Source organism: Armigeres subalbatus, chromosome 2 (genome assembly GCF_024139115.2).
Source record: "Armigeres subalbatus isolate Guangzhou_Male chromosome 2, GZ_Asu_2, whole genome shotgun sequence".
Lineage (NCBI taxonomy): Eukaryota > Metazoa > Arthropoda > Insecta > Diptera > Culicidae > Armigeres > Armigeres subalbatus.
Window position 1 is genome coordinate 64,589,042 of NC_085140.1, and position 12,291 is coordinate 64,601,332.

Consider the following 12,291-nt stretch of genomic DNA (forward strand, 5'->3'; position numbering starts at 1 on the left):
GCATCTAAGATAAATAACATCTCATAACCAAATTCAGAATCTTGCAAGAAAGTTTCATAGGATTCTTAGAATTTGTCATTCTCCGAACGGTCCGTTGTCTGCGGAATCTCGATCAAAAGCTCGCGCGCGCCGAAAAGCAGCTTTCTTATATCTAATGAAGTAATTCCATAAGCCCCGCCCCTTCATTAATCGTTATGAGTGCACATTATATTTACACCCATATCAGATCACAAAGGGGCGGGGCTAACGGGCTTAATTTATTAAATACAAGAAAGCTGCTGTTCGGCGCGCGCGAGCCATTTTGATCGGGATTCCACAGAGAGCGGATCGACATTCGATGCAGCGGAGCGGACACAGCAGCACTTAGGAGTGAGTGGCAGTGTGACAATGCTGAAAATTTATTTCAAATGTTGGAGGCTGAGCGATAAATCATCAAGTGGCGGTCGGACAGTTGCAACGCACGGTGTCGACAAGCGATTGGATGTAGTTAGTTATTGGAATGGGATTTGGAAAAAGAACTAACTAAACAGGACTAACATTTTATGAAAAGAAAGAGTTAATTGCAAAAATGTACTGTTTCGGTGGCATCGGGTTCGGCGTGGTAGCTTGGTTGCTGTTAGTGATTCCATCAATTAAAATTTACTGCATCATCTCCCTCCAAGGCGCTATCAAATTCGCTATTTACGATTGATTCGCTATTTACGATTTGCACTTTGAAGAAAGTTTATTTCGGATTGTCGGATCAACCTTCTTTTCTATAAAAACCTTTTTGGAGGACACCATCCTCAAAAATGGCCGAAATAAAGAAGAAATAAGTAGAATCAGAAATCAGAAGTGGCGTGAAACCAAACACAAATATATTTATTTGCAACGTTTGGTTTTCGCCCGCGATGTAAGCGTACGTGGCAGTAAGGATTGTGATGTCTCCGACTGAAAGCCAGTCGAGTGGCTTCAGCGGCCGATGAATTCAAAAATAATCAGCTTACTTTCACTGCGCTTCTGATTCATTTTTAACCATACGAATCTGCAGAAAACCGAAAATAGTAATTTCAAAATCATAGGGAAATGAATTGGAAGGGACAAATGGTTGAGCTCACATATTCTACTCATTATCCTGACTTTAAAGCGAGAGTGATTTCCTCTCTATTGGGATGCTTTCCTTAACAGAATTGAATTTAAAATTTGTCATTACTCAAACATTTATTATCTCTTTCAATGGTGGGTATCGCTGCTTTTAAAGCAATTATGTTTTACTGAGCTCTGAGAGCCAACAAATGATATTTTTTCAAAGGTCTAGAAAAAATTTATTTGAATACTGCTGTGCCTTATTTTACTGAACTCAAGAAGGTAAAACTAAGTATGTCTTAGTAGCAAATAAAACTGCAGAAGTGCAGAAAATAAAACAAAACCCAGATTAATCCACCTAGAGACGCTAATGCCATTCTCGTTCATCATAAAATGTATTGATAAAAATTTCATTAGAAAGGTCAAAAAAGAACTTTAGGGGAATAGATCGCATGTTTTCTATCGTTTTGCATATGAAATGATTGAAATGATTTGTCAATCATTCCGAAATGCAACGTCCGATCAGGCCAATTTTCAATAGCAAACAATGGGACCGCATACCCCGTCGAATGTAACTTGATGCGATGCTAAGTTCCAAAAAGTGTATCTACAAAATTTGCACACATACACATACATACAGACATCACCTCGATTCGTCGAACTGAGTCGAGCGGTATATAATGCTATGGATCTCTGGGCTTTCTATCAAATGTTGTGTTTTGGAGTAATCCTATAGCCTTTCGGTACAACTTTGTTGTACGAGAAAGGCAAAAAGGCAGTCGAATACATTTGCTCGACACCTAAGTCATTTAACGCAACATTCTTAAGCTATCTGGGATGTATTGACTGGCACACCGTAAATGCAAAATTCGTTAATTTATTATTCATACGAACCATATTTAAGGATTTGATCACGTTTTTCGATAATGTATTTTGATTATGAAGGCTCGATGTTCAAACTCATATTATCCAAAAAAGAATCTAATAGCGAAAAAACAGTCACCCAAAGAAGAATCCTTCTCCTAAAAATGTCTTTTTTTGCTTTTGTGTTTAGACCACGGAAAACTATTTGGGTAAAAAAAATACTATGTCATGTCAAGGCATATTATGGATCCAATGAACAGGGAATAATTGTTTTGTTACGTTTGTTAATCACAACCGAATCAAAATTTAAATCAATATTCTCTGGAACAAACTTAACGAACTAATAATCAAACGATACACATCAATGTTTCAAATACTACTTCAAATCAGACTGGTTGGTTTGCTGATTTCAATTACATAATTACAAAAGCCAGTTCCGTTCAAGTCAACTCCCATGCATACGGCATACATTTGACGGCAAATTTTCACATCTTGTGGTTGAAGAAACGGTTTGCCGTCACCTTGGACGCCATCTCTGTTGTTTCACTTTATTATCTAGGATCCAATCGGGCACAAAAGCGACCAGCCATGTCTAAACCCTTGTCATGTTTATACGCTCAGTAAAACACTAATTCGATCCTAATTAGAAGCCGGTTCTTCATTTCAAAATTTCCTACACACTCGCTTTGACCGTAAACAACTTCTGATCCGTTTTCATTCAGATCGAGCACCATGAATGATATGTACGAAAGGTGTTGCACCTCCAGTCCGTGTTCCACTTAAAACCACGCAAATATCCACCATGCGTTCAATTGCAAAAATAAACTAGGTGACAACATTTCGAAAGTCTCGTTACTGCCAACAATATATCAATTCCAACTGTCAGTTTCTTGGTACACACACGATACTTACGTGATTATGATCTGGAGGCCCCCGGTGGGCAACTTTTGATAACCTCACTATTTATTACCGCAATTGTCTCTACGTTGCACTCCTTCACCAGTGAACAATAAAACAGTCCAGCGACTATTGTGTCCGAATTGATTACAAACGTATTGAGCTCCGGCGTGCGCGCGCTTGCTTTAACAGCACGATACGATCACGTTTTCGCGGTAAACTCGAAACCGATACCCACTAAGGCTCGATGCAAACTGATTGGTGGCACGCGTGGATCGAGTAGTTTATAGCTAAACCAGTTCGAAGAGCACCCCGCTCACAGGTCGGCATATCATCGCTGATACGCTCCAAGATAGTCGGAGCGAGTTGATCCTCGAATAACGTGGGATCACAGCCAGCCGATCGGAACAACAACGACCGCCGCCGAACTCAGCTGCTTACCAGACATGTGAGTGGCACGTTCGTGTGGTTGTTTGATGCTGCCGCAGGGTTTGCAGGAGGTCGTCAATAGCAATATGATAGTGTAGCAGAAAAGTCAGGCGCACCAGACCGAAAAAGATCTCAAGAACGCTGTTTTGGTAGCGGAAAGGCACAGATTGATCTGCATAGCTCATGACTGCATCAAATCTGCAGCTAGTAGGAATATTAATTGAAAAATAATAACCAACAGTTTACAGTAATCGATTAATCATATTTGATAATGCTGGTAATCAGTTGAAAGTCTTACTCTAACTAATCCTGTAGGAAAATGAGGGAAATATGCTCCTGACAGATAACGATATTTGAATATTTTGAATTTAACTCCATGTACATATTTTTTAGAGTTTGAAATGTTTGTTCCTCGTGAACTGTAGTCATGTTTGTATTGTCAAAACGAAATGAAATATGAAGCTTCTAGATTAGCGATTATATCGAATCGTATTATCTCTTTTCGTATGTTTTGATTTTACATGCGGCTTATGGGCCTGCGCAAATCTTTTGCCTCGTTGGTGGGCTGTCTTGTTGTAATGTCTGTTTAGTTTCCCACCTAATATCAGGTCTTGAGCTACTGCAGCACACGGTCACTTTGGCGGAGCCTGCTTTCCGATACATTCCGATAAAATGAGCATTGCTAAAATTTCAACTACGAAAAAATATGGCTTCTTATCTTTCATTTTCTGTGTATTTTAAAAAATATCTACCGAGGGGTCCCGAAAAACTTTTTTTTTTCTTTTTCAAATGAAACCTGGGTATTGTGCGTTTCGACTTGAAACGAGCAAACCATGCAAACTCTCATACGAAGAGCTATCGAAATGAGATGCGAAATGAGGCGCATTCTAATCTAATACCAGCAGCCAGTTACGAGTCACACACTTCAGTTGAGTCTTTCATTCATTTTTTTGACCATTCTTCATGAATCAAAGGCAATAGAGGAATATTCTTCTTATTCTTTTATTTTAAGCCTAATTTCAAAGGCTCAGATGTGAACAAGCATAACGGAGCCGAATTATTAAATTCAACATTTGGCCGACAACCGTTACCGCTTCGCAATTTTTGTTCTGTTACACTTTTTGGATTTAAATGTAAATTAGAAAATTTCGTAGAGATTTATCCAGATATATGAGAATTTACAAATTGATTGTTTGAGCTCGAAAAACGATGGAATTCTGACATTCAAGAGACACAGAATTTCTGAAAACCTGACGCTTTTTATCACATCTCTAAAGATGATCTTATCAAACCATTTTACCTACCTGTAAACTGGGCATGCCAAGACCATGCTGGAGGTGGCTGAGCGGTATCCCCGGTTCGGTCTAGAAATTTTTAGGTTAGTTATTTTCTTGGCATCCTTAAGTTAAATCATTTTTTTGGTTTTGATAGTAAGGAACACATTTGTTTTTATTGAGCTTTGACAAATGCTCGAGGATTGGTAACGGAGATCTAAGGAACATAGATACAGAGACAGTACAAAAAAAACTTTTACAAAAGAAAAAAAAAATAGAATGTAAAGTCTACTGGTTGTACCAAGCAAATAAGAGTCGTTTAGAAGAAAATGCATTTGGAGTATGATTTTTGTTTATTGGTTAACTATTCTGATTCTGTGGGACAATTTTGTTTTCATAAGATTCATCCCTTTAGCACGGTTTTCTGACTAAAAATCCAAACTTTTGAAAATCCTTTACAAAACTACCCTGATTCTGATCTCCAGATTTTGTGTTTGCGTTTTCTATCGGTGGTATTTGGCTTGACCTCGGCTTGACCAAATAATTAAATGTTATTGAAAGCTATTGCCAATAGCAATAATGCGACTATAATATGAAAAGTGGACAAAATTTTAAATTGGTTATGAATTTGAAAATAATAGTTTCTTATGAGTAGTTCTCCAAACTTATAAGAACTGCGTATACGCATGGCATTATTATAGGAACTTGCGTGTTAATATTTGTAATAAAAATGGGGTTAAAACTGAGCTATTGTTTGAAAGAGTCACATAGTTTTTAATGAAATGAATTTTCTTTTTGATTGAATCACTCGTTCTCATTAACTACGCATCGCAACGGTAGGATTTCTAGGACAAAATACAGCATTTTTTAGATTTTTATACTCTTTTTTAGTTCCATTTCCAGCCACCTTTAGCATGGTTATGTTTTGTAGACGCATATATTACCACATGGCGTAGAAGGGCTCTTATATTACCATGGTAAAATATTGTTTAACATGATCAATCGTTTTATGACACCAATTAAACTTATTCATTCACATAACAATGTTGGCATGAGTTGGGAAAGAATTGGGTGCTTATGTGCATAATATTACGATGCATTACGATTACGATGCAGTGCATAATCTCCATCCAGGCCTTTCTTAGCTGTTTTCGCGAATAACATAAATACATTTATCGAGTTCGGCTTCGTTATGCTTGAGTTCCACTAAACAAGTTATTTAGACTATAACTTGGTTATAATCTATTCCCCCTTAGTTTTTATAAGATGATTGAAAAAAAAATCCAGGTTATCTAATTAATAAGGGACGCAGTAATTAATCGATGGTTTTCCAACTGAAAAGTTTCGTTTCAGGGAGAGAAAAAAAGTTGTTTGGGACCCCTCGGTAGATTTTTTTTTCAAATTGTCACGAAATGAAAACCGAAGAGCAATATTTTCACTAGTGCTGCAAAGTGTCACCGTTCAAGTCACACAAAGCGTGACAATAACAAAATCCAGGTCATGTGTCAAGTACTCAATTGTGATGCTCAATATGGATCTCATATGCTTGGTGTAATAATCACCATGAAAGTGACATTTTAGCAACTAGCGCTTGGTCACTCACCATGTCTTCACTTCTTCTGCCTGTGATCACCAGCATGAATGATACACTCAGCCAAGAAAACTAATGATAGTCATACGAATTTCTTATGTTTTTTTGCTATAAGAATTGCTCATAAACTTCATACGATTTTCTTATGAACTGTGTGTTATATGACCGAGAATGATTTTCATAAGATTGTTTTATGAAAATGTTAAGCCTGTTTAGAGCGCATAAAGAAATTCATTCACTTTTGCATATGATGCATGCTGTGTACTCCTACGAGAGCAAATGAAAAAGAAACATAATCAAATCGCAGCAAATTATTTTACAACATAATATTTTATTTTTTCTTGTGTTTGGTGCGTTTACATTTTGTTCAATAAAATTTAAGCAAACCTAATACTAAGGACACACCTGTGGTACTTGTACCATGGTACAAGAGAACAAAAAAATTATTCCAAGACTATCTTTGATAAAAATAATAATTGGTATGGCACTCATTTCAAGATTCTTGTACCATGGTACTTATACTACCAGTGTGTCATTTATATAAAGTAATATTCGCAGTATTATCGTAGATATAATATATGGCATCATATTAAACGTATTCAAACCAATATTCAATGCCGCGGACTCATCCTATTGATATTTGGTCGAGGTTTTGCTGAATAAGGCCGATAAATATCCCTATTTTACCAAAATTGTTGTGTAGCAGATTCAATTATTACAAACCTCAGCTCCATAACTGGGGATATACTATACAACAATTGTACGCATGAATTGATATGGGTAAATTCCCGATTTCCCTTCTAACACTAAATTAATCAAAAGGCCGCTCGGTGCGGTTTTGTAGAACCTCGACCACCATCCGTCTAGGTGATTACACCAGTTGATAAGACTCAAGAATTCTCCGTGGTTTTTTTCCTTCTGCTGGTGGACTCGATGAGCTGCATCGACAAGGATCTGAAAAATATAAATTATGATTTTAGAAGTAAATATTTAACACAATACACAACTTTAACAAGAGGAATCATTTACTTACATTTGCATTCCTCCAATTTACGACCGACTCTTAACTGCGATCGATCTGGAGCGATCTGGAGATTGTGAGGAAATATTCAAAGTTTCCTCGGTTGATGGGCTACTTATACATACTCCGCCATGTTGACTACTCATTTCATAAGATTTGTGTTATGAGTTTTTCACATCAAGATAAGTGATGAATATCATAAGACAGCTCTTATGTTTTGTTTTTTCTATAGATAAGTATTATGGACTTCATAAGAAACAGAAATGCATTTCATTGCGGGCCAACTAATTATCATAAGAGGCTCAATGAAAATGAAACTCGATTATTTTTCTACGGTTCATAAGATGATGCTTATGATGTTTCTAAGATAGTTTAGTTGAGTGTAGGAAAACTTTCCTGATGTTGTGGTTGTCATATCCATGTCATCTTGACTGTCGTGATGATCACTTGACCTATGCGGTGTTTGGTTCGAAATCAACGCTCGACAGCAATGGAATAATCCACTTAGGGGCGATTTCTTCACCTCCGCTTAGTGCTTAAACCAGGTTTAAGCGTATGGGTAAGCACCGCTTAAGAGTTAAGGCTCTATAAACCGTAATCAATCCGATGATGACGATGATTTTATTCGAATCCACACTAATACTAATAAAGTTTTGAACTAAATCAATATTTTGGGGCAATTTACGGACTTACCCTCCATCATAATATATTCATTGCATTTCCATATTCATTTTTCACTTATCAAAACTAGCAATTACTGAGGAATTGCTGGAAAAACGCTGAAAACTGCGTTTTTCCTTGGGCGATATTCGTATGTTCATCGAACACATACTAACGTTCGAACGTTCGGATCAAACACATACACACTCACTTGATTTTTCACTTGATCTTTTCCCATTGTTTCCTTGATTTGATCACTCCTAAAACATATTCACTAACTGAGTTTCACATTTTTCTTCAATGTGGACTGCCAATTAATTCACTTCACGCCCAAAAACTGTCGAAAACTTTCCAAAAATCGAAGTGAGAGACAAATTTGACGACCGTATTGTGAATGCAATAAAATGCGGAATACTCAAATTCACTAGCGCAATAAGTGAAATGGTGAATACAAAAACTACGTGATGCAACTTCATTCAATCCAAACAATACAACGTATACGCCAGCCAACACGCAAACAAAGATGTGCATACACAAGAAAATAATCATCTCTTCACCGTTGCCAGATTTATTTATTGGAAAAAATCATTGCTGTTTGTCGGATTGAACAATAAAACCAAAAATAAATATTTAAACATGTTATGTAAGCTTCTATTACATTCCAAGTGGTGTATAATTTTTTTTTAAATCGATAAATACCCATATATTTGATACACCATGAACATGTCTTATGATATAAAATAAACAATTCGTCAAGTCTGGCAACATTATGCATCAGCTGGCATATTTTTACCACCCCATTTCCACCCACCCCAGTTGTAAACAACATTTTATTTATCGCTGCTGCACTTTTCCGTACCAACTGCATCACTATTACAAACAAGTGATACAGTCATTAATTTTCAAAACATTGTGATGGAGTCTTGAGCGGAGGTGAAGAAACTGGCCCTTAGCGGAATTAATGGATTTTTGCTGTGATAAAAATGCATGAAGCCAAAATAGAACTTTTGGGAATATTTAAGTGTTCTTATTGTTTATATTGACTTTTTGTGCAATATTTTAAGAGGTGCTGTTAAAAGAAAAGTACATACATAGTTTTTCCAAATTTGATCCAGACTATCTTTTGAAAAAGGCCAATTTTTTTTATTGATTTTTTCAAATGGATACAATCAAAAAACGACGCATCCTACAAAAAAATGTTGTATGGGTGACTATCGCAAAATCAGTCAAAGTTTCTAATAAAGATATCGGAAACAATTCAAATTGAGCCCTACACTGAAAAAAATCAGTTTTAAAAATTAAAACTCGATTTGCGAAAAAACGCTTTTTTTGATTTGTATGAAATTTTGTCTCAAGATAGGTGATTATGTTCCCTACCAACCGTCCATACATCGCAAGCTTGACACTTTTAAGGGAAAAAAGTTTTTCTAACAAAAATTTTTTCTTGTCGGAATTGATTATTTTTTTTTTAGTGTCAAGGAGTGTCAGTAGATTTAACATATACATACATATATTAAAATATTCCTGTACAGTCAAGCAAAATACAATATTTAGGTCGTAACTAATCGCAACGGATAAAAATACACTGAAAATAATTTCGACAAGAAAAAGTTTTTGCACGACAACTTTGGGCGACTACAAGACGGTAGACTAGCTCAAGATTACGCGCAGCAGCTGGAAGTTGCACTCCCAACGGCAAAGCAGTTAGGCGCAGTTGCTCTTGAAAATGGCTGGAGAGATATTTGATCCACCATTGGTAGGTGAGGAGGTTCGGCTGTGGGCACCCTTTTGTGTTTGGTCCATAACTTCGGCCCTGGTTGATCTTATGTCGACATTTGCATAGCAATCGAAAGCTAAACTTATAACCTCACTACTAGCAAAGAAATTAATATGATTTCATCGAGTTAGAAAAAAATATTGACAATTTAGAAAATTTGACATTTTTGGACATTTTCATTTCGTGGTTCGGTTGTGGGCACCCTTGAAAACTTAGCTAAAAATAAAGAAGCATGAATAAAAACCACCCAGATTTAAAGACAAGGAATAGTTTATTCATTCTAAAAGCCAGGAGACGCTAAAAAAACTCAAATCAATTCACCTAGCAGTGATGATGCCTCCTTCGGTGCATTAAGGAGGATGTTGAAAAAAATCACATAAGAAAGGTCTAAAATAGCACTTTAGGTAAATGGGTTTTAATTTTTCATTGATTTACGTTTCATTGGTATGCATCACAGTCAAAAAAAATCCTGAATAATCACCCTAGCGGCAATAGTGACTTTCTCGTTCATTTCAAAAAATAATATTTTGGCCATAAATTTTGATCCCATAGTCCGATCTGACCAATTTTCAATAGGAAACAATGGGAAAGCATTCTCCGTCGAATGCAACTTGTTGGAAGCAAATCGGTCAACGCTTTGTTCCAAAAAGTGTGTGTATAATGACTAGACATGCCCAAAGAACAAAAATATTAAATAAACTCATTATTTCGAACAATTATGTCAAACTAATTATAAAAACTGCCTTAAAACGTTATTAAAAATAAGTTAAAGGACAAGTAAAACGATATTGAATGATTTATCAATAAAATGAGGGTGCCCATAACCGAACCAATAAAGGTGCCCACAACCGAATTTCGCAGCCTTTTAGGAACGAGAAGAAGAAAAACTCGCGCTAAAATTTTGATGGCAATCGACATTGGGACTCAAAATAGATTAAATTTACTGTGTAAATACGCATTAGAACTCACTTTTTGAATTAAATCCTTTAATTTATGACACTTTGAAAAAGGCCGAAAAAAACTTTCGTGTTGTTTTTCTTGTACGAAAAATTTATTTGTTTCTAGTTCAAAGTAGAGATGCCCATCCCGTTTGATATTGAGCACAAAACATCATGCTATTATAGCAAACAAATGACGGTTGTCAGAATGACAGCGTCTCTTATCTGTCAAAAGATACATAGGGGTGCCCATATCCGAACGGTGCCCACAACCGAACCTCCTCCCCTACCACATATTAGGGATGAATGACCGCCTGAGTTAATATCCCTCAAAAACAAACCATCAACCATCCCCTACCACCGCAACCGCTGAACTTAGCACGGTGCCCCCGGATCAGAGAAACGACTGGTATGACGGCGAGATTGTACAACAATGCCCCGAATGCAATTTCCCCGAATGTAATTTCTCCGATATAACAATTTCCCTGAATTCGATTTTCCCGAATGAAACATTTCCCCGAAAATATAGTGTCTCCTGCAATCGCATTATTGCAATCGAGTGTATGCGTCCGAGAAGAGCAGTGTTCGAAGATACGTTCAAGAGTGTCTTATTGGAGATCTATTGGAGCTAAAGGGCCCTCCTTAGCCGTGCGCTAAGACGCACGGCTACAAAGCAAGACCATGCTGAGGGTGGCTGGGTTTGATTCCCGGTGCCGGTCTAGGCAATTTTCGGATTGGAAATTGTCTCCACTTCCCTGGGCATAAAAGTATCATCGTGCTAGCCTCATGATATACGAATGCAAAAATGGTAACCTGGCTTAGAAACCTCGCAGTTAATAACTGTGGAAGTGCTTAATGAACACTAAACTGCGAGGCGGCTCTGTCCCAGTGTGGGGATGTAATGCCAATAAGAAGAAGAAGAAGAAGAACCTTTTTCAGAATGGTTTTTGGTGGAATGCCGTTTTTCAGAGTGTTCCATTAGTGGTCTTCTCTCCTTGCCTTATTATGAACTGACGTTTTCGCCTTTCTCGTATACTAAGTATACGTAAAGGCTATATGGTCGGGGTTCAGCCAAACCGCACCAAGCGGCTTTTTGACTGGCTTGTGATATTTTGTTCGTAAAAGGACAACAGAAATAGTTTCATATCAGTTTAAACGTACATTTGCAGTAGGACATCCTCAGTTATGGGATTGAGGGATATCCGATACGATTTACGATCAAATAAATCTGCTAAACGAAAGTTTGAGCAGAAAAATCGGTATTTTTTCGTTGTGGCTTGGTGCGTTTTGGCTGAACCCCGATCAGTCCAAAACCAAACTTTTGATGGAAAGCTCGGAGACCCATAATGTTATATACCAATCGACTCGGCTCGACGAATTGATGTCTGTTTTTGTGTATGTATGTATGTATGTGTGTGTATGTGTGTATGCGTAAAAAAATTTGTAGACACACTTTTTGGAACTTAGCATTGGCCAAATTACTCGCAATAAATTCCATTCGACTGAGAATCCTGTCCCATTGTTTGCTTTAAAAAATTGGCCCGATTGGACTATGGGATCAGAAGTTATGGCCAAAATACTATTTTCTATGCGCAAAACACGCTAAAAAGCACTCACTCATATTTTTTGGTATTTTTTGCACGAGAAAGGCACCAACACTGCTAGGTGGATTAATCAGGGTTTTTTTTAGATAATCTTTTATCTTTTCCTTTCGCCTTATACCGGATAGACGAATTCATTTAAAGAAGGCATTATCACCTCTATTCGCATTATAC

At 37.0% G+C, this 12,291-nt stretch overlaps 2 protein-coding genes across 2 annotated transcripts in view; one reads left to right on the forward strand and one right to left on the reverse strand.

The window, feature by feature from the left end:
• Positions 1-3,096, reverse strand: part of LOC134208765 (protein yellow) — a 28,343-nt gene extending 25,247 nt beyond the window's left edge. Inside the window, exon 1 of the mRNA XM_062684689.1 lies at positions 2,842-3,096. The gene's annotated coding sequence lies outside the window, so the exon portion shown is untranslated. The remainder of the gene's footprint in view (positions 1-2,841) is intronic.
• The window catches only part of LOC134214466 (opsin Rh4), a 371,396-nt gene that overhangs the window by 74,064 nt on the left and 285,041 nt on the right, over positions 1-12,291 (forward strand). The window lies entirely within an intron of this gene.